At 38.0% G+C, this 24,333-nt stretch overlaps 1 protein-coding gene across 5 annotated transcripts in view; it reads right to left on the reverse strand.

The window, feature by feature from the left end:
* CDC42SE2 (CDC42 small effector 2) overlaps positions 1-24,333 on the reverse strand; it is a 112,533-nt gene that overhangs the window by 61,952 nt on the left and 26,248 nt on the right. For 2 of the 5 annotated variants that reach the window (XM_027098446.1, XM_027098455.1), the window contains exon 2: positions 15,638-15,724. The exons of 1 other annotated variant lie outside the window; for it this stretch is intronic. The gene's annotated coding sequence lies outside the window, so the exon portion shown is untranslated. Of the gene's footprint in view, positions 1-15,560; positions 15,725-24,333 lie in introns of all 5 variants that reach the window. 2 more of the 5 variants (XM_027098426.1, XM_027098436.1) reach the window with 1 other exon arrangement.

Here is a 24,333-nt window from a genome sequence, read left to right on the forward strand (position 1 = left end):
TTCCACATTTACAGATTCAGTCAACCATGGATCGTGTAGGACATATTTACTGGGAAAAAATATCCACATATAAGTGGACCCAAGCTATTCAAACCCATGATGTTCAAGGGTCAATTGTACACATGCATGTATTTGACAGATATTGTTGAGCAATCCCTATGTACTAGCCCTTGTGAATATGACAATGATCGAGAGAGTGGTTCAAACAAAACTGAACGCTTTAAAAAAATTATTACTCACTAACTAGGCTAAATATAAATATGTAATAAGCACCAAAATGCAGGGTCACCTTCTACTTCAAGAGGTAATTCACTTTCGGATTTCATTCAGTTAAGTCCCAGGACTCTGACAAGGAGAGCTAGGTATCCAAGCAGTCCACAGTTGGGGCATATTCACTAAGGTCTTGATGTAGAAATCTTACTATTCCCGTATGTTTCAGCCCCTGATGGAATCAGATAAGATAAAAAAAAATCTCAGGGGCTTCCCTGGTGGCGCAGTGGTTGAGAGTCCGCCTGCCGATGCAGGGGACACGGGTTCGTGCCCTGGTCCGGGAAGATCCCACATGCCACGGAGTGGCTGCGCCCGTGAGCCATGGCCGCTGAGCCTGCGCGTCGGGAGCCTGGGCTCCGCAACGGGAGAGGCCACCGCAGTGAGAGGCCCACGTACCGCAAAAACAAACAAACAAAAATCTTAGTTATATAGATGATAACTGTAGGTTGCTCAAGGTTCAATGAGAAGACTAAGCTCTATTTAAGAGGAAAAGTGAATCACCAGAATGCCTGCATATGTGGCAATGAAAGCAAATAGAATGCAACTGAACATATGAGGAATTCACCAAAAAGTTAGAATTTTTGTGCTGTATCACACATTGGGTTTTCAATAATTCTTTACAGAGAGAAATACAGTGACAAAAATCTCCTATTTGGACATTCTGATGGAACATTTTTTCCTACAACTGTGTAAGTCTCCACAACTTCATCTTCCAACGGGCTGGGGCTCTGCCTCACTTCTATCACACAGTCCAGACGCTCTTTAATGAATACCCATCACCATGCTAGACAGGCCATTATGGTCCAAAATTTGGACCTCTGAAATAGTAGCCACTCAAATCACAACTATTATACCACACTATTTTTAGCGGGGATATGTAAAAAGAAAACTAGAGTTGGGACCACATATTCCTTACAGACTTGAGGAACTTAAGGCATTCAACCTGGCTACCATTTCAACCATCCAAGATTGTGTGCCACCTACAAAACGCCTGAGATGAATCAGACCATAAGATAGCCATGTGCTGTATTACACAGGAGGTACCTACCGAGCATTACAGAAATAACTATGGTTGTTCCTTAATACAAATGTGACTACTTGTTTAGGTATAATGTAGGTAACTAAATAACAGATTTTTTAAATATTCAAACCTTTCTGAATCACCTTATAAAATAACAACCTTAAACAATAATGGGGGAAAAAGTTTTGGGTTTTTTTGGGTTTTTGTTTTGTTTTGTTTTTTGTTTTGTGGTACACGGGCCTTTCACTGTTGTGGCCTCTCCCGTTGCGGAGCACAGGCTCCGGACGCACAGGCTCAGCGGCCATGGCTCACGGGCCCAGCCGCTCCGCGGCATGTGGGATCTTCCCGGACCGGGGCACGAACCCGTGTCCCCTGCATCGGCAGGCGGACTCTCAACCACCGCGCCACCAGAGAAGCCCGGAAAAAAGTTTTTAAATACGGTTTAAAACAAGATCTTCATTTTCATATTCAAAGGAAAGCTTGTAATAATGGAAAATTTTAATAATGATGTTATGATGATGAAAATACTAACAGAAACAGAAAATACTAACCACTCAACAAAGAACGTGAACTAGACAAGCAACAAGGATATACTGTACAGCACAGGGAAATACAACTGTATTTCGTAATAACTTTAAATGAAGTATAAGCTATAAAAAAATCACTATTTTGTACACCTGAAACTAATATTGTTAATTAAGAGGGAGTTCCCTGGTGCCCTAGTGGATACGATTCCGGGCTTTCACTGCCATGGCCCAGGTTTAATCCCTCGTCAGGGAACTAAGATCCCACAAGCTGTGCGGCTCAGCCAAAAAAAAAGATCGTCAATCAACTATACTTCAATTCTTTAAAAAATAAAAGAACATGGACTATTTCTGGTGCATAAACTGAAATCATAGCAGGTCACATGAGAAATTCAATATTTTGGATTTTTCCAGTCTATTTTTGTTTTATATAAAAAAAAAAATCAGTGATGACAGAAAATTTCCCTAAATTATAAAGAAAGGTTCAACTAAATTGTAAACCCCTGATAAGGGAAAAAAAAAATTGAGCACTAGTCACATATTACTCTACATACTTTGACAAATACTATCTGATTTCTACAATCCAAAGAGGTAAGCATTATCCTTACTTTGGAAATAAAGAAACCACAGCTCAGACATATTAATAACTTAATGGCAGACCATTTTCCCTATATTCTTTTTTTAAGGTCTAGTTCAATGCTACCTTAAATTACAATTATTTATGACATACTGATTCTTGTAAGCTCCATCAAGGCAGACTCCAACCAAATTATTATACTCTTATAGCACTTAACATGGTAACTTGTCCCAGTATTTGCAAAAATAAAAAAGAAAGAAAAAAATGAATTAAAACAAGATTCTACCATTTATTAGCTAAGTGGCATTAGTCTATAACCTTTCTGAATTAAAGTTTTCTCTTATAAGGATTATACCAACATTGCAGGATTATTGTAAGGAAGGGTTGGTTTCTCTACCTCCACACTACTGCCTTTTTGGGCCAGGTAATTTTTGGGGGGGTGGGGGGCGGGGGGGACGGATACTGTCCTGTGCACTGTAGGATATTTAGCAACATCTCTAGCCGCTATCAAGTAAATGCCAGTAGCATCCCTCCCCACCAGTTGTGACAACCAGAAGTGTCTCCTGTCAAAATGATGTGTCAAATACTCCTGGAGATTGGGGTATACAAGAACCACTGCTCTAGGTAAGAGCATTAAAAGAATGAATTGAAAAAAAAAAAAGTATGTGATTTCCTCTAGTCTAGAAAATCCCCTTGAGATGGGAGAAGATAAGGGCAAGATTTCCTGAGCCAAGCCTCTAATGATAATACTCCTAAAAGCAACAATCAGCAGCACAAAATTCTAATAACCTTACGTGGTCTAGTAAAGATGGCCACAAATTCTTTGTTATTCCTCCAAATGAGAAAGAAATCCTCTACCTTAAATTCAGACGGCCTTTGATGACTTCTTTAACCAAAAGAATGAAGCTGAAGTCATGATCTGGAACTGATGAGGTGACAAAAAACCCTGTACTGGGGCTTCCCAGGTGGCGCAGTGGTTGAGAGTCTGCCTGCCGATGCAGGGAACACGAGTTTGTGCCCCAGTCCGGGAAGATCCCACATGCCGCGGAGCGGCTGGGCCCGTGAGCCATAGCCGCTGAGCCTGCGCGTCCAGAGCCTGTGCTCCGCAACGGGAGAGGCCACAACAGTGAGAGGCCCGCGTACCGCCAAAAAAAAAGAAAAAAAAGAAAAAAAACCCTGTATCCTGTGCTCAGAAGTCCAACTACCCAAGACTGCCATGCTGGAAAGACCACAAGTATAGGCACACAGGTTAACAGTCCCAGCTGAGCATGGCCTTCCAGCCTTCTTAACCAGAGTGACAGACATGCGAATAAAGCTGCCTAGGATTCTCCAGTCCAGACCACCTGCTAGCTAAGACTAACCAATGATCTTTGTCGATGCCTCATATAAGAGAAGACTTGCCAAGACCTGCTCAAATTCCTGATCCTCAAAATTGAGAGATTTAGGGCTTCCCTGGTGGCGCAGTGGTTGAGAGTCCGCCTGCCGATGCAGGGGACACGAGTTTGTGCCCAGGTCTGGGAAGATCCCACATGCAGCGTAGCGGCTGGGCCCGTGAGCCATGGCCGCTTAGCCTGCGCATCCGGAGCCTGTGCTCCACAATGGGAGAGGCCACAACAGTGGGAGGCCCGCGTACAGCAAAAAAAAAAAAAAAAAAATTGAGAGATTTAATAAAATAGTTGTCATTTTAAACCACTAAGGTTTTAGGTAGTTTGTTTTCACATAATTTGTATGCATACACTTTTCGATTAAAGATTTTCATGTGTTTTAATGAAAATCTTTGTGTACCTCTATTAGCTCAAATGAGGTCATCTAATTCCTATCAAGTGATGATAAACTATAATGGGCTACTGGTCCCATCCTCCAAAATAAAGCCCTGAAGAAAAAAGAAGTAAGTCTGGATTCCAGGAACAACAAAAAGAAACAAACAAAAACTGATGGGGATAAATCTGCACTGAATTTGTGTGAATAGACATTGGTAACCTTCATTCAGGAGCAAAGGGCAGCAGGAGTCAAAAGACAGATTGCCTAAATGCTTTTCTTAGTCTGCCCTTATCTTTCCCTTGACTGCCCCTTTATCAGAAATTAGCAGAACAGCTCAGATCTTTGTCAGCAGGATAAAATCAGGACAGCACAAAAGGCCTGGGAGGGGAAAGTTCATGAAAACAGGTACAAACTGACTACCCTGTGGTTATTTACTCTTCCCAGTCCTTCTCCCCTCAAAATAAACCTACAGAGCTGGTGGTAAATTATAATACAAGGAAACTACCTCTTAAAATTAGTATTACTTATTTCTAAGAGTTTCAAAAAACAAACCCTGATCAGAAGCTGCCTGATGCAGTAGAAGGCAACAGAAGAACATAACAGCAATTCAGTGCCAGGGAGCTGTCTGACCTGAGACTCAAGCCCTCCCTCTCTTAAACTCACCTGGACCAACACAAACTAAGATCTGGCTGTTGGCCATTCCCTAATTCACATTATTAGACTAAGTGGATTAATACCCCCTCTCAAAGAATCATTAGCTCACTAGCTAAAATAAAGAAACATCTGGAGCACAAAACTACTATAAAAGACAGGCAACACATCAAACAACCCACGCCATCTGATACAGAATTAGTGAATTAGATGATCCAAGAATGAACACCTAGGGACCAAGGGGAGATATTAGTACTACAAACTCACAACAAGAAACTGTGGAAAAGAATCAAATGGAAATAGTATAAAAAGAAGAGGGGAAAAAATAAAACATTTCAAGAAAAAATAAACATATTAAGAAATAATGAGAATAAACTTCCCAGAATAACAGAGGGAAGAAATCAAGATTTAAGTGTTCCAAGAGTGAAACATATAAGAAAAAAACCTCATTCCTAGAAATATTAAGAATAGTGTGTAAATTGATAGTACTTTTAGAAAGTTTTCAAAATTTTTACATGTAATGCAGTAGTATCACTTTTGGAAATCAAAAGTAATCCAGAAGAAAACAAAATACCTATATGCGCAAAAATGTTTTACTGCAATACTTATTATGGTAAGAGGGAAAACCCCAGACACAACCTAAATATCTAACAACCAAGTAATAATTAATGGTTTAATATTATTATTATATAGCCACTGACATAGTGTTGAAACGAGAGTATGTTTAACAAATTTTATGATTTGAGGGGATCTAAAAAAATCCAACCAATGTGAGAAATTTACACTAAAACTACTATGAGCATTTAATTTTTTAATTATTAAAACTTAAAAGTTTGTTTTTAAAAATCTGACAAACTCGGTAGCTTGTGTTTTTGTTAAGTCTAGACTTCATCAAGAAATAGCCAACAACAATTATATTTTAGATATAATTTACAGAAACGTTAGCTTCCAAGAGTATTTATGGTATTTTTATACTAAAGGAAAATATAATGTAGCTACTCTTTACTGAGTGAGCAGCTTATGGCAGCTTTCGGACTTTATAAATAATAAAATATGGTACGGAAAATTTCAGCATCCACTATGCCAAAGAAAGTACTGGTCTTATTTCTACTAAGTGCTTTATATTTTTATCATTTTCATTAGCTCAGCTCCACATGAGACCACTGTCTGCCTTGATTTCTGGAAGGCTGCCCCAATTCTTCTCTCCCAGGCCCTGTTGCCAGGGTTGCAGCTGCACAACCAATTCTTATTAAAATATAAGTCTTTGAAATGCAGGTCTATGGAAAGGGACATAAAGGATTCCATTATCTTTTCTCAAAACTCACAATAAGGATTATACCCCCACCCTTCCCCAGGCACACCACCACTCAGAACCCTTCTTCATCAACTCACACACCACATATAATAAATGCAGCAGCTCCATCTTAAATACTCAAATAACAAGTCATAAAGGAGTAAAACTGCATGATAACCACCGTAATGTCTAGCAAAAATTATTTTAGAATGACTTCTAATACATATGATGTAATTATTTCAAAATGACTTCTAGTGCATATGATGTAATCATAGGCGGACACTCATACAATGAGAGTAATAACACTTCTAAACACTACTACCAAATACTTCTAAAGAATAAACATTTGCAAGACAGAATACACACTTATGTGATAATTTCAGAAATTTCAAGTTAAGAAAAAAACTGCAAGATAATTTACTCAAAATGTAAAATACTTTACAAGCTATTAATTTTGTTGTACAACTACTCATGCCTCTAAAATTTTCTTGTAAAAGGAGAAAAAAACTGAAGGACAGTTTACACTCCTTTTCCGTTTCTTACTAGAAGCTCATGTACTTTCGTTCTCTGGATAAAATCCCCTGCTTAAACATTGCTTGACTGTACTCTATGACTGAATTCATCTTATGAGAAAAGTTAACACAAAACTGTCAAGATCATGAAGGTAAAACTACTTTCAATTAAAAGAATAAAGAGTGGTCAAATAGTCTGTTGTAAAGTAAAAATGACAAGTTTCTTTTTTATTAAAACATATAATATTTTTAATGCTGATACACCACTGGAATTCTTGTAACATGCAGAATCTTCAAATTTTAACTATGTTAGAGAAAAGAATTAAAGTTAGTAAAATTCACTGGGGTTAACTAAGTATAGCCTAGTCTGTTCCCTGGGTGATTCATTCATGGTTAAATAGAAGAAAAAAATAGGTGAGGCAGAGTGAAGGATACTAACCCTTGAGGATCTCATACAACACACACCTGAAGTTATAGCAACAAATCATACAGATAAATAGTTCTAAAAAGTGACCACTTGTTGCATTTTTAATGATTGAACTGAAATAATTAAGTTAAATGTACCAGATAAACTTTTTTAAGTATACAAGAAGTACATTATAATGATTATAAAGCTTGATAAAAATGTCGATTGAGATCACCTCACATCTGTTATCATAGCTACTATCAAAAAAATAAAACAGACAGTAACAATGTTGATGAGGATGTGAAGAAACTGGAACCCTTGTGCACTGTTGGTAAAACTGTAAAATGGTGCAACACCTATGGTAAACAACATGGAGGTTCTTCAAAAATTTAAAAATAATTCTATCATATGATCTAGCACTCCCACTTCTGGCCATATATCCAGTAGAACTGAAGACAGGGTCTGGAAGAATATTTGTACACCCACGTTGCTAGCACCACTAATCACATAAGCCGAGAGGTAGATCAAGCCAAATGTCCATGAGCCAATGAGCAGATAAACAAAATGTGATATACACAAAGTAGTATTATTGTGGTATATATATATACACGATGGAGTCTCTAAAAGGAAGGAAATCCTATCACATGCTATTAACATGGATGAACCTTGAGGACATTATGCTAGGTAAAATAAACTTGTCACAGAAAGACATATACTGTATGATTCCACTTATAAGAGGTGTAAAGTAGTCAGTCTTTTTTTTTTTTTTTTTTTTGGGCCACACCACGTGGTTTGCAGGATCTTATAGTTCTCAGACCAGGAATTGAACCCCGGCCCTCAGCAGTGAAAGCGTGGAGTCCCAACCTAAAGTAGTCAAATTTACAGAAAACAAAGTAGAATGGTAGTTACCAGGGGCTGGCAATAGGAGAAAAAAGGGAGTTGTTGTTTAATGGGTATAGAGTTTTCAGTTTTGCAAGATGAAAAAGTTACAGAGATCTGTTTCACAACAACGTGAATATACTTAGCACTACTGAACTACATACTTAAAACTGGTTAAGATGGCAAATTTTGTTACATGTTTACTACAATAAAAAAAAATTTTTAATGTAATTAGAGGTCTCATCCTTAGAGATTCCATGAGTTAGTAAAGATGAAAAACAGAATGAATCTGTTTTTGTTTTTTTTTAAACCAAGTACCACATATTAATTTGGGTTTTTTATTTGTTTGTTTTGCTCAGATAGGTAGGTAATAATACCACCATGGTGTAAAACTCAAAAGAAACAACAGTAAATCACAACAAGTAAATCTTCTTGTCATCATTATCCCTAGCCACCCAATTCTCCTCCAAAGACACACACACCAATATTAGCTTCTGGTATAGCCTTTCACAGGAATTCTAATAATATACGAGAATGTAAGTATGTATTTTTTTTTAAATATTTTCACATGACCACATACATGACTTGGCACCTTGCTTTTTCACTTATTAACACTTTACCTTGGAAATCAGACACTATCAGTAACTTTTTAAAAACTACCTCCCTCAATTTGAAAGGCTGTATTTTATCATATGGATATAACTCATCACCAATAAGTGGGAAGTTGGGTTGCTTGTAATCTTTTACTACTACCAACATGCTACAAGGAATAATCTTATAAATTCACAAATGTGGGATATGATGAAGCAGGATTTATCTGTAGGATAAATTCCAAGAAGTGAAACTGATGGATCAAAGCGTTTATACATTTTAATTTTGGGTAGGCATTTTAAGTTTTGACAGATATTTTTCAAATCTTCTTCTAAGAGAATGTATACATTTACACTCCCACTAACAACACACTAGAATATCTGTATTATCAATCCTAAAAAGCTTCCCTAACTCCAGAAGTTTAAAGGGAAAAAAAACTATCTTCCTTCCCTGAAGTGGAGCATTAAAAAAAACCCCACCATTTCAGGTAAATATACTGAGTTGCATAAAATTAAAACCTACGAGTTTGAGTAAGTCCCAGCTGCAAGAAATGAACTGTAGCCTAAGAAAAGCACTCATCCTAGCAATGGCCAGCTCAGTCTTGGCAGGCGCACTATGGACCTAGGCCTCTACCAGTCTCAAATTTCTTTGCCCAGAAACCCATTCTTACTCTATAGTTTTTGACCCAAATAGCTTTACTCATATCAGCACCACAGTTACAGTTTTTAACCAAATTACCTTAACTGGCCTAAAACAGTAATTGTTTCCATTTAGGTGGATAAATCTCTTAATTCTGGGAAAGTATAGAAATCAATCAGTATTAATACTTATGTGCTATTTAATATATTTATAATAACATTATGATACTCTATGCTCTATCTACTAAGATACTTGAAAGACAAGAAAATTTAATATACTAAATTTATAAGTTTAATTTATTAAACTTTTAAGAATTATTGAAGTTTTAGAAAGATTTGTTTGCTCTACTGGTAATCTGCCTTGTTAACTGCTTGAAGTATTTGCAGGAATCAGAGAAAAGTAACTTTAAGTTAGAATGTCTAAGGATGTTAAATAATTAGGCATGAAAGTGTTGGTCGATATTTAAGAAGTAGTATTTACTCTTGCCTATCGGGCATTAAAACCCAATGACAATATAGACAGCACTGAACTTTTTTAGTGAGGTTTACAGATCAACTTTTTTTTTTACATCAACCGTTTTTTAAGAGAACTACAGAAATAGAGAACCACAGGAATATGGTCTTGGACAGAAAATGTCTATATCTACCTTAAGATCAACACATTTCATTTAATTTAATATCATTTCCTATAAGCATTTTTCAGCGAACATGTGTACTAAAGGCATTCACAGATATTAACAGACAGTAATAATAAATGAAAATAGGCATCCTGCATATGACTTCTTTTCAAAGAAGAAATGGCTTCTTTTATAAAAGGATGTCTTCTGTTCATAAAGCACAAAACAAATAGTGCATTTTCCCATGCTGCCAGAAAATACTTCTTAATCAAAACCAAAGGAGGGCTGATTTTATAATTTCCTCATGGAAATCATGGCCTTTATAGTAAGGACACAGAGCAACAGCTACAATAAATTCCAGCTGCTGTGGCAAGACTTATTATACCATACTAGCTGCTAAATGGCCCAACATTAAGGCCACCAGCAACCAAAAAACTGGAGATTTAATAACAAGTTCCATTCCCTTACACTAAAAAAATTAATCAGACTTGCAACAATATTTTCTAACTATCGATAAAGACAAATTTTTGGATCCTATTGCCAAAACTGAAGAGTTAATGCTATTAATCTAATCCCTCAAAATCACCCAAGCTCCTTCTTTATCAATATTTACAAGTTAGAATAGGAGAAACTCAGAGCCATTCAGGGTCATTGTTTAAATAAATATCCCATTCAACCTCTGCAGTTTAATAATTTTCTATAATGTGCACATTTCCTCTTTCTTTCACATCTGATGAACAAATTATTCCTCGTGAGTGTGTTTGTGTGTGTGTGTGTGTGTGTGTATGTGTTTAATACCTAAACCCACCTGACAGTTTTAAGTAGGCTGGTACCTACAGCAAGATGCTATCAAATCAGAATGAAAATGGTAGGATTAGAAATCAGCCACATGAACAAAAAATCAGGAAACTACAACTTTTTAATTCTGAACATACATTTTCTGGGTTTTTTTCCCTCCATAAAATTGATATAACATTTTCCTATCACTAGTCAAAACAAATGCTATCAAGATGCCTCACTAATCATATAATCATAAAAATTAACTTATTCAACATATATTCATTGAGCTCCTATTATATGCTACGCCCACATAAATTAAACATTTAAAAAATAGTATACAAATATACGTCAGCAAATTATAAAGTAAAATAAACATATTTTTAAATGTATAAAAATGAATTTAGGGCTTCCCTGGTGGCGCAGTGGTTGAGAATCCGCCTGTCAATGCAGGGGACACGGGTTCGTGCCCCGGTCTGGGAAGATCCCGCATGCCGCGGAGCGGCTGGGCCCGTGAGCCATGGCCACCGAGCCTGTGCATCCAGAGCCTGTGCTCCGCAACGGGAGAGGCCACAACAGTGAGAGGCCCGCGTACCGCAAAAAAAAAAAAAAGAAAAAAAAAATGAATTTACCAAAGATGTAAGAAGTTTAAAGACTACCAGAGATTAAAATTGAAATACAGGGACTTCCCTGGTGGTCCAGTGGTTAAGAATCCATCTTGCAATGCAGGGGATACCAGTTCGATCCCTGCTCGGGGAACTAAGATCCCACATGCTGTGGGGAAACTAAGCCCAAGCGCCACAACTAGAGAGCCTGCGTGCCACAGCTACAGAGCCCATGTGCTCTGGAGCCCGCACACCACAACTAAAGAGAAGCCTGCACACCTCAATGAAGATCCTGCGTGCCACAACTAAGACCCAACGCAGCCAATAAATAAATAAATTTTTTTTTAATTGTAATACAGTGTAAGTAGATAGAACTAATTAAATGATTTTTAATTTTGAGCAGTTATGACTTGGCAACAATTAACACTTTAAAATCTGGTCCTCACATGTTAAAACAGAATTTTAAAAAATTCTTAATAAAACAAGTAAATTGATCTCTTTTATTTTTTTTTAGTGAGCTTGCCTTTTGTTTTTTTTGGCTGCGTTGGGTCGTTGCTGCGTGCGGGCTTCCTCTAGTTGTGGCATGTGGGGGCTACTCTTCGTTGTGGTGCGTGGGCTTCTAATTGTGGTGGCTTGCTCTAGGTAGTTGCGGTGCACAGCCTTCAGTAGTTGCCGCACACAGGCTCAGTAGTTGCCGCACACAGGCTCGGTAGTTGCAGCATGCGGGCCCTAGAGCGTGTGGGCTTCAGTAGTTGTGTCATGAGGGCTCAGTAGCTGTGGCTCACGGGCTCTAGAGCACAGGCTCAGTAGTTCTGGCGCATGGGCTTAGTTGCTCTGCAACATGTCGGATCTTCCCGGACTAGGGATCGAACCTGTTCCTGTGCACTGGCAGGCAGATTCTTAACCAGTACGTCACCAGGGAAGTGCTGATCTCTTTTACATTTGATTTTAAGGAAAACCAAAAGGTTGGCTTCATGCTCAGTGGTAAAACATTATACCCACTCCAATTATGTAAGCATTTTGTGAAACATTAGAGGCATTAAATTATGAACAAGACAAGATGCTCATTGTAATCACAATGTTCTACAAGCTCTAGCCAATGCAGCTGGTAAGTGAACCAATACAAGGTATAAAATCTGGAAAGGATAAAGCAAAATTACGTTTAGTTACAAATAAGGACTGCATTCCCAGAAAAGTTAAGTGAATCAAATGCAAGACTATAAGAAATACTAAGTGAATTTAATTAAGTTAACTGATTAAACTTAACAGAAAGAAATAACCTTCCTAATGTTAGCAATAAACAGGAGTTTAAGCTGTAAGAGCATAATGAAGAGGCAGCAGAGCAGCGGTTAAGGGCACTGACATCAGATTCAAACAGATATGGGTTGAAATCGCAATTCTACTACTTCCTAGCTGTATAAACCTTGATAAAGTCACCTAATGTCTTTAATTTTCAGGTGTAAAAATGAATATAATTTATTAAACAGTTAAGATGATGCTGAGCAGTATACAGAGCCTGCCATTTAGTAATTGAACTAATATAAGGCATTTTTATTTGCATTATTAATAATAGAAAGCCTCTCGTCCCTTCCCTAAGTAAAGAGAGGTATTACGTTAAGCATACATATACCATGTAAACCTTTCTGAAATCCAGAGAAGGGTGAAATTCCAAAATATATCTGGCCCTAAGATTTGGAACAAGGGATTGTGGTCCTGTACCTTTCTAATGGCTTCTTACGGAAAAAACAATAATAACTTATACTACTTCTAAAAAAAGCCAGAACCCAGGTTCCGCACAACTATTTGTTTTACAGTTCCAGGGTGCCAAGGGTTCAGTAGGCATCTCCACCAAAGAGTCAAATCAGTATAGATGACAGATACTCCTTTTCTTCTAGAACCAAACCTCAGTTAATACGAACCTATTCATTAGGAGGGTTGTTCACGTACTGTTAGCCTCTTCCAGTCAACATTAAGCTCCATTAGTAATGGCACAGACTACGTATTTGTTTACCACCTTAACTCTTGTACTTAATACCTGAACCTTAAATAAATCAATGAAAGGACTGCATCATCTGTCACCTTGCACACCTGTATCAGAGACATACTTGCCTAATTCACAATTCTAGTCTTAGCAAGTCCCTTCAGTTATCATTACATGGTATAGAATGGGTGATGATAAGGATGTATCAGTTGTGATGTTTTGGAATTTACTGGCTCAGGTAACTGAAAAGTCCAGGTATACTATATTCAGGGAAGACGTGATCCAGCATCTCAAGAGGTGATCAGGGTGTGTGTTTTGCTCTGCTCTACTCCTTCCCTGTTGGCTTCTTACTCAACTGACTTTCCTTTCATGGTCGGAAGATGGCTGCCAGGTTGAAATTCAGCAGAAAAAAAAAGTACCTTTATCCTGGCATTTCTAGTATATGTCCTAAGATCATTCTGATTGATTTGGCTTAGATCATATGCCTGCCATGTCTGCCTTAGGTTAAGACACATGCTTCATTCCTACAAACTCTTCATAATATACATGAAATAAAATACATTAAAGCTGACCTTGGTGATTTGAACTTCTTAATAAGTATACTAAATAACGGCATTATTGAATTAAAACTAATGGATCAAGCACATCATACAACTTTCCCTATCTTCTTAAAAAGTTATTCCCCCCATTTAATCACAACCCAACACGAAAAAATAAAAAAGTAAATTCTTCCCTGAATATAAGTCATTTTGAAGGATTCAGAATGTATTACCAGATTACAATAAAGGTTTATGATATTCCTTAACAAAACTGAAAGCAACATTATAAATTTTCAGGAAGAAAACAAGGTTCTTATCCCACTTTTTCAAGATTATAATAGCAGAATCTAAAGAAAAGATGGACAAGTACATGGATATCTTGAGTTGGGGGGGTGGGGAAGGGTGGTGTTACAGAGCTTTTAAAATAGAATCAACTAAATAATCCATCCTGCCACTCAAGACTCCTCAAAGACATTAGATTCATCACCAACCCTCTCTCCCCTACACAAACCTACACAAAACTAGGTCCTAAGAACAAAACAGAGATGCACACTTTAGGGAGTCTTTTTGACAGCGTGCATTCCAAAGCCAAATACAAATTATTTCTCAATTATTATGTTTCTACTATCATGTCCCTCATTCCTGTAACTAGCACAAAAAATAGAAGGTAAATGATTCCATTTTTATAACAGAGAAGACAACAAAATCTATGAGATTAAAAGCCAATACTCAAATATACAGGAGAGGAGCTGATTTTCATGGTAAAGTTGAATAAAAATAAATAGCAAATCGTAGAACCAACCAACTGAAAGTGTGTTACACACAAGTCATCTTAAATCAAAAGCCAAACTTCATTCATAATCCTAGAGGAAAGCAGTGTGGTCAAAGAAAGGAATGTGCATTGAAAGAATCTCTATAATTTTTCAAATCTATGAATTGATTTTTCAAATCCTCTACTGTTCAAATAATTTAATTCAGTAAATGTGCAATGATGGCTTTTTAAGAAGACAGAACTAGTAGACATAGCAGGGATATAAACATAGCCCTTGACATCACAAAGTTTATAATGTGCTACAAAGGCAATATACACAAACATTACTGGACAGCTCAGAAGAGAATGAAGTACAAATGCCAGTGGGTAATCAGAAAGAGGAGGATCAAGTGAACTGGGATGATATCCACAACAAGTAACAGAAAATCTAAAGGCAAAACTGCCTAAACAATAAGAAAATTTATTATCTCACATAATAAGGAATCTACAGTGAAGGTGGTTCTAGGAATAGTGAACGTGGCTCCAGTTCTACTTCTCTGGAATTCTCTTCCCTCTGCCCACCTTTAAGTAAGGGAATCACCTTCAGGCAAGATAGCTATAGCAGTTCCAGATGTCACATCCAGATAAAACAAGCTCTACAGGAAGGACAATCTCTTTTCTTCTTTCTCAAAAGCAAGAAAACTTCTCCCAAGAGCCTCTTGCAGACTTTCCTTTTATTTCCCATTGGCCAAAACTGGATCTCATGCCCATTCCTAAAACAATCACTTCCAATGGCAATGAGACCTACCATAACCAAGATTAGCATGGATGCTATTAACTATCATGACCATCACTTTAGTGATGGCTGAATATATCAAGGAAGACAGGCCTTGGAGGGTGGTATTATTTGGACTGGGGGAAAAAAAAAAGATAGAAACACATAGGCAAAGGAAGGGATGTGTCTAACTGAAGAAAGTCAAACTGCAATCACACATTAAACACACTTTTAGGGATAAAGAATTCTCTTAAACTGTGCTGGAGTCATCTTCTGTTAACACAAAAATTAACTTACTATTCAACAGTCGGTAAATGCTAAGCATGCAGGAGTTGTCTTCTCTTTAAGAGAAGGATTTAGGTTAATTACCAGTGGGGATAGTCAGACTCACCACTCACTCCTTGTCAAGAGAGCTATCTCTGGGTTGAGAACATTCCATAATATGCATACAGATGACTGTAAACTCACTGTCAGTATAAGTTGTTTCTTGAAGGTTTCTTCTCATTTGGGTTCGAGGTTTTACTCAAAAATCCACACACTCACAACTGGCCCTATCTGCAAATGAAAGCATGCAATTAGGAGGCAAAATGCTGCAGGGAGCAATTCCTTCCTCCCCCACCCACCTATAATTAACTGATCCACATGAAAACTGAGCTTAAACACCAGAGTCACCAAGCCCCATGTTCAAACTAAGCAACCTGCATTCCAAAGGTTGTAATGTGCTTATTACACAGTTACCACCCTTTTCCCAGCATGTAAATTTATTGTTGTGTCCACAGTATACCAGGTGCAACTCTCCCCCCCCCCCCACGCGGGCCTATCCCGTTGCAGAGCACAGGCTCCGGAAGTGCAGGCTCAGCGGCCATGGTTCACGGGCCTAGCTGCTCCGCGACATGTGGGATCTTCCTGGACCCGGGCACAAACCCGTGTCCCCTGCATCGGCAGGCAGACTCTCAACCACTGCGCCACCAGGGAAGCCCCTACCAGGTGCAACTCTTAATGCACCGAGCAAAATCCAACACACATTTATGTTTGGTGGCAGCACACAGGACTGGTCTGCACAGCGTGTTAAAGGAGAGCTGCCTACAGCTCTTTATCTAGTTATAAATTAGAAGACTGCATCTAAGCTTGCAAACTCTGCTATATATTTATAATAGCTCATGGGAAACATTTATTATTGTCAAAGCCAAGCCTGTTTTTCTGCCTTATGGATATAATATAGCATAGGAATAACCACACTGGCTTTGGAGTCAGAGGGCCCTAGGTTTGAGATCTAATTCTGCAAATAACTAGTTGTATGATCTTAGGCCTATTTTTAACCTAAGATATATTTCTTCATTTACGGTCCTTCGAATAAACTTATAAGCACTTAACAAAGCCAACAAACAACAGGCCTAAAACCCAACATGTCAAGGCTGAAATGATGATCCCAAATGCACTGCTTTCTCAGTCTTCCTCATTTCAGTAAACTGGACTGGGATCCATGCAGTTTGTGCTGAAACCTCTAAGTCCTTATCATACACGCTCCCTCATCCTCCCAAAAACATCACCAAAGTGGTTGATTCTTTAAATATATAATGTGAACTGATTCTTAGAATCCCATAAAAACCATAAAAATAAACAGCAATTCCTCCCTCAGAATTACTTTCCTGAAACTGCCTATAAATTCAACTATTTAAATAATGACAGTTTGAAATTTCAAAGTTCCATATTAGAAGGAATACTAGTATTTCATAAAAAGAAAACACTGGGGATGCCACATATCAAAGTGATGCATTACATTTTGTAAGCTTACACATTTCTTCACATCTAAGCTGACAGTGAACTAGGACATTATGCTTAATCCGAAAATGTAATTAAGAAAACTGAAAGATGACCAAAACTAATGAGTGAGTTTAGGAAGGTTGCAGGATACAAAAATCAATACTCAAAAATCAATTCTTTTTCTATAGAACACTTGTTCACTTACCCTACAACCCAGCCATTCCATTCCTAGGTGTTTACCTAAGAAAAATGAAAGTTTATGTCCACAAAAGCAGCTTTATTTGTAAGAGCCAAAAACTAGAAACAAATTAACTGTCCACCAACAGATGAGTGGATACACAAAATGCATTACTTCCTGAGCTGAACTTAACCATTAAATTTCAGACAGCATCAAAACTGCATACTCCCATCTCCACCCAGAGATTTCTATTCTCCAAGTTAACCAGTCTCAGTTCCACTGTATTGCTATGGAAAAAAGGCTGAATTTTCAAAGAAATGAGTTAACAGTGCTACCTTTCAATACCTTTAACGGTTGTCACAGAGAAAAATCATATTAGTTCTGCATCATCCCAAATGGCAGAACTAGAGTGAATGAGTAGGGGATATATGTTCTATCTGAGGCACTGCTGCCTAAAGGTGGAATGTCCTGCCTTGGGATACCTATCGTCAGAGGCTGGGATATTAAGACAGTGATTCAAAATTCCCAAAGACAATAAAATAAATTAAATTAAATAAAGTTTTAAACGCTTAAAAAAAAAAGTCCCACAGACAGTTGCTTTAGTTCAAGTTTATGATTTCTTCCAATCCTCAGATCATCTTATGAACTTAAAAATAAAATCTATTCTTAAATGCCCAAATCCACTGCAATTCGAAAGTCTGCAGTTTAAGCTGATCAAACTACAAGAAGCTAAAGTCCTAAGTCTTACAGTAACATTTTTGTTTACTTTCCACTTTTCCGCAATGGATAGTGGCTTACATCATCATTCCTTGACCCTGTAAAATTACTCTGATTTTGAAAGGAAAATGTGCTAAATACATGTCCCATTTCCTTGCTCATTTAATGTCAAATGCCAATTCCTTTTCCTTCCCAAAGAAATATACATCTAACAGGGAAAAAGATCTGTAAGAAATCTAGTTCAATGCCCTCATTTTACAGACTCAGAAAGGTAAAGAAATTTGCCCCAAATCTCATAACTATCACTATAATGCCTATTAGCACTGCAATAAATCACTGCCATTTATTTCCTCCGTAAGTACACTGTAAACAAATGCATATGACCATTCACTTAGGTTAAGTGAAGGAAGGAAGGAAGCAAGCAAGCAAGAAAGAAAATAGGCCCTGGAATCAAACTGTCAAAGTTTGAATACTGGCTCTGCCACTTGTTAGATGTGTTGACTTTAGGCAACTTATTCACCATGCTTCACTTTCCTAAACTGTAAAATGGGTATAATTCATAAGGCTATTTTGAGGTTTAAATTAGGTTAATACATGTAAAATGCTTGAAACATGGTCTGGCACAGAGTAAGCCATCAGGAGTGTGAACATCAGAAGGGGAATGGGTTTAAAATGTGATATAACATTATGAGAGTAATTTTCTCAGCAAGTCAGAGGACATTTTAAAATACGTATACAGGGACTTCCCTGATAGTCCAGTGGTAAAGAATCCGCCTTACAAAGCAGGGGATGTGGGTTCAATCCCTGGTCAGGGAACTAAGATCCCACATGCCACAGGGCAACTAAGCCCACATGCCACAACTACTGAGCTCGCGCACCTCAACTAGAGAGCTCAAGTGCCACCAACTACAGAGCCCACGTGCCTCAACTACAGAGTCCACGTGCCCTGGAGCCTGTGCACCACAACTAGAGAAGAGAAAACCCGTGCGCCACAACTAGAGAAGAGAAAACCCACATGCCACAACTAAAGAGAAGCCTGCGCGCTGCAACGAAAAAGTTTAGGATATAATAACTTTTAAAACGACTTTGAAGACTAACAAATATTTGGTTTCTGATTTATACATGAGGAAAAGGGAAAGGCAAGGGAGAATTTTAAAGATTTAAGTTTCCTAATGTTTCACAGAATTGTAATGGCTATGAGTACAAGAAGAAAAACTACTGAGAAGAATGGGGTGAAAAATAGAAGACTTTGTCCTCTCTGCTGTACCTTGAGGTTAAACTGATCTGGAAAGGAAGCTATTTCCTCAGGAGTGAGAATAAAAATGCAAAAAGAGAATATAAGGTATTCTTATTTTTTAAAAAGCACATAAAATGTCTAAATTAGTAACTCACTATCATATTTAACTCATTTCTACTTACAATGCCCATACTCTCCTTTCACAATATTTAGAGAGAAAAAAAATTATTTTCACTAAAACATCAGCTTTAATAAATATGTTGCACTCTTCAGTATGATTTTATTCAGGGAGGTGGGATGGTTTTTTCTCCCCATAAGAAAAACTTTTATAGTAAGAGTTTTTAAAAATAAACTAAACTTGTATCTTTCTATACAACTTTCCAAAACACTTCTACATATATGAAAGGCTGTAATAGGGAAGCAATTTAAACTGGAAAGCCTGTTATGGGTTGAACTGTGTCCCATTCTCTCTCCCACCCCTTAAAAAAAGATATGTTGAAGTCCTAACCCCCCAGGACATCTGAATGTGACCTTATTTGGAAATAGGGTTGTTGCAGATATTAGTTAAAATGAGGTCATACTGGAGTAGGGTGGGCCTCTAAATCCAATATGATCAGTGTCGTTATGAGAAGATGGCATTGTGAAGAAGACAGAGAGACAAACAGAGAAAACCACATGATGACAAATCAGAGATTGGATTATGCACCTGCAAGCCTAGGAATGCCAAGGATTGCCAGCAAACCACCAGAACCTAGGGAGAGGCAAGGAAGGATTCTGCTACAGGTTTCAGGAGGAACATGGCCCTGATGACACCCTGATTTTGGACTTCTAGCCTCCAGAACTATGAGGCAAGTTTCTGTGGTACTTCATTGTAGAAGCCCTACGAAATGAATACAGCTTCCATTTGATTAGAAGAGTGAAAAAAGTCAGACAAATCTAAATGTTACAGTCATGATCACAACCCACTACGCAAACAAAACAGGATTTTGGCCTTGCTCTGGAACAGTCACTGTCAACAAGGTCTCCAGCTCATCAGAAGTGAGTCCATGTTTCTATTAACTATCCCATTTATTCACTACCTAGGCTAGACGGCTATCTAGGCCACTAGGTTTTATGAATGTATGTGCTTTTCCATCATTTTCTAATTTGACAATTTTCCATGTTCTTATTTTACATCTTACTTACTTATTCTGACGTCGTAACACATAGTAAAATGAGATATAAAGTTTCATCCTCACTCCCTGTCCACAAATCACCCTTCACTCCAAAGACAACCATTATTAACAGTTTTTTTATATATCTTTCCACTGAGATTCCATGCATTTAGGAAAATATATCATGTATGTGATAGACATCAATGGTAACATATTCTGTGTATCATTCTGCACCTTGTTTCTATCACTTCACTAATTTTTGGAGATCATTCTGTATATGTAGGACTTATTATTGTACAGCATTTCACTATATAGATGCATAATATATTCAACCAATCTCATAGAGATGGATATCTGGGTTGCTGCCAGTATTTATCTTTATCACAAATGATGCTGTAATGGCTTTTTATTGTCTTTTCATTGAGTCCTTTCTTTGTCATCCTATTTAAAACTGCAATACCCTGTTCCCTAGCCTGGCAGTCCCCATCTTGCTCCCATGCTTTATTTTTCCTCACAGTGCTTTAAATTTTTTTGGCATTCTGTATATACATTACTCACTTATTATTTTTCTTCACCAGTAAGAACATAGGGTTTTATGAAGAGACAGATTTTTGTTTTCGTTTGCAGCCAAACGCCTAATACCTGAGTGCCTGGCACATAGTGAGAGCAGTTAAGTATTTATTGAATAACTCAATGCCTTTATTTAATCCCACAAAAGAAAAATATACATAACTAAAAAGTATAATACATCTTCCCTTCAAGGCAACATAAGCCATAGTTCTCAAACTGATCAGTAATTTGTCCTTTTTATTTTGTATTAATTTTCTATATTGTATCAAATGAGACTGTTACATTTTAGTTTGATCCAGATTTGATATACCCTGTGAACCCTCCAGTGTCTCAATTTAATTTAGCCTATTTGACCAAGGATAATGTTTCCTGGTCCTTCTGAATATTAACCCAAAGAGCAGGTACTTAACTGAGTCTCTGCTTCCTTATATGTAGTGGCCCTCCTACACTAACAACATCATTAACATGCAACTTCTCCTACCAGCTGTGCTTTTTCAGTCATGAGAGTGTGACTCAGTATGGTATTATTTCTGATAAATACAGAGAGGGCTGAAATTTCAACTTATCTTGAGAAAGTACATGTTTCATTTGTCCCAACTACCTTCATAAGGAATTAAGATGTGGTAAATTGTGTCATTCTCTTGCAGAGAAATCACTCTGCATTTCAATTGGGCCCTGGCACACTAGGGCCAGAAGTAAAACAGTCACTGACAAATTGTTCATTGGGGATGGGCAGGGGAGAATACTTTAAAGAAAAATAAGAACAAAAGGAAAATAGGTTCTTACTCATTTTTAGATTATTAAAATCTGACAAGTCTGGGGACTTCCCTGGTGGTCCAGTGGTTAAGGATCTGCCTTCCGATGTGGGAGACGTGGGTTCAATCCCTGGTCAGGGAACTGGGATTCCATGTACCGCAGGGCAACTAAGCCCGCATGCCGCAACTACAGAGCCCACGTACTCTGGAGCCCACGTACCGCAACTACAGAGCCCACATGCTCTGGAGCCCACACCACAACTACAGAGAAGCCCGCATGCCACAACAAGGAGCCCGCACACAGCAACGAAAGATCCTGCGTGCCGCAACTGAGACCCAATACAGCCCAAAAAATAAGTAAATACTTTAAAAAAAAATCTGTCAAGTCTGCAACTTGTACTATAAAAATCTCTATGTGTTCAACTATTCAACATTCAAATTTTTAAGTATACATATTATTATTATTCAGTATGAAGATCTCCATTTTAAAGAAGCTTGGTAGTCAATAGTTTGTTCCAAGAGAACATGGCAGACTGATTTCCTAACAACTTTAATTCTACCCATTCTGCACAAGTACAACCAACCACGTCTGCGACCAAAAGCCAAATAACCCCTAAACTTAGCAAAGGAATCATTAGGAAGGTTCATGGGTACTAGGTCATATTTATTACAAGAGCACTTTGTAGGGTTCTTTGTGCTGAAGAGCAGAAGGGAAAAGATGATATATGAAACTGCAAGATGGGACTTCCCTGGTGGTCCAGTGGCTAAGACTCTGCACTCCCAATGCAGGGCACCCAGGTTCAATCCCTGGTCAGGGAACTAGATCCCACATGTCCCAACTAAGGGTTTGCATGCCGTAACTAAAACATGCCACAACTAAAACATGCCACAACTAAAGATCCCACACACAGCAACGAAGATCCTGCGTGCCACAAATAAGACCCGGCATAGGTAGACAGATACACAGATACACAGATAGATACCTAAAAAAATAATCTTAAAAAATGTTAAAACCTGTTAAAAAAAAGAAACTGCAAGATAACTTAGATGTAAATGTTAATCTTACATGCATTTCAAAATTGGATTACTGAAAAAGATAATACTTCACATTTTTTTAAAACACAGGTATATAACAATAATTTGGAGACTTCTTTTATTTTTTTTTAATTTATTTATTTATTTTTGGCTGTGTTGGGTCTTCATTGCTGTGCGTGGGCTTTCTCTAGTTGCGGTGAGCAGGGACTACTCTTCATTGCGGTGCGCGGGCTTCCCATTGCGGTTGGCTTGTCTTGTTGCAGAGCACGGGCTTTAGGCAAGCAGGCTTCAGTAGTTGTGGCACACGGGCTTAGTTGCTCCGCGGCATGTCGGATCTTCCTGGACCAGAGCTCGAACCCGTGTCCCCTACATTGGCAGGCAGATTCTTAACCACTGTGCCACGAGGAAAGCCTTGGAGACTTTATAAATGAAAAAATAATTGTGTTGGACTGCTTATGAAGGCTTTCCCCACACCCAAGAGTCTTTATATTGATCCATGTTTCCTTCTAATGTGTTTAAGGTTTTCTCTTTTATACTCAACTCTGGAAAACCAAATATTTATCTTGGTGTCAAGTGTGAGGTAAAGATCATTTCCCTTTTTTCTAATTCTTCTATTTTAATAATCACTTCCAAGAGGTTCTGATTACTATGTTCATTGGTTCATGGACTCCTGTAAAAACCACTCTATTTCATCATAAAGGTCAGTTATAAATCTGTCAAACAAAGCTTTCAAGGCAAAATTTAAAAGTAAATGAGATAATTTACTTAGAAGGATTAATGCACAATACCAATTAAAGCAGAAGATATGCTGTTCCCCTAACTCAAGGGTCTTCAAACCAGTGTAAGGTTTGATATTTTGCAGGAGGTACCTGGGTCTGGACAGTTTCAGGAAATCAAATTCCAGATCTCCAACTTCCTCCTGTACTCTTTTCTAAAACTGATGGGCATCATTCATTCCCTTTTTCTACCTTCCCTTTCACAATAGCTCTTATACGTTATAGAAGAAAGTCATACTTCTAACTCATCTCAAAGCTTAGTAAGGTACTTTGCTTCAAGAAATCTCCAGTGCACCAAAGGGATAACTGGGAGGATGAGGAGGAGTCTCATGTAAGCAAAGCACGAAATACTGAAACTAACTCATGGCAAGACTCCTTACCTAATGAACCAATTAATGTTTGAATTCAGAAGTGAAAGTAGTTAGTCCAATGGTTGTTCAATGCAGATGCTGTCATTTTAGAATTGAAAAAGAAGGGACTTCCCTGGTGGTGCGGTGATTAAGAATCCGCCTACCAATGCGGGGGACATGGGTTTGATCCCTGGTCCGGGAAGATCCCACATGCCTCAGAGCAACTACATCCGTGCGCCACAACTACTGAGCCCGTGCACCAAAACTACTAAAGCCTATGCTCTGCAACAAGAGAAGTCACGAGAAGCCCACGCACCACAAAAAGAGTAGCCACCCCCCCACAGCTAGAGAAAGCCCACGCGCAGCAACAAAGGCCCAACGCAGCCACAAAAAAAGAAAAAGAAAAACCTGAAAAAGAAGAAAGATCATTTCTGACAGGAAAACATACCGAATCTAGCTGGTTGACAATGAGAACTAACAAGTTCTATAGCAACATTTTCCTTTAACGTGAATAAGCACAACCCACAGGGTCAGGATTTTTGGCAAGCAGTGTTTATTTTTTGCAATGAACTCTGACACAGTATTTCAAGTTCAAAATATGCACTGCCTAATTTCATCAAAGAATTGG

The sequence above is a fragment of the Aethalodelphis obliquidens genome, unplaced genomic scaffold, assembly GCF_003676395.1.
Source record: "Aethalodelphis obliquidens isolate GAN/ISIS:26980383/991018 unplaced genomic scaffold, ASM367639v1 scaffold4, whole genome shotgun sequence".
NCBI lineage: Eukaryota > Metazoa > Chordata > Mammalia > Artiodactyla > Delphinidae > Aethalodelphis > Aethalodelphis obliquidens.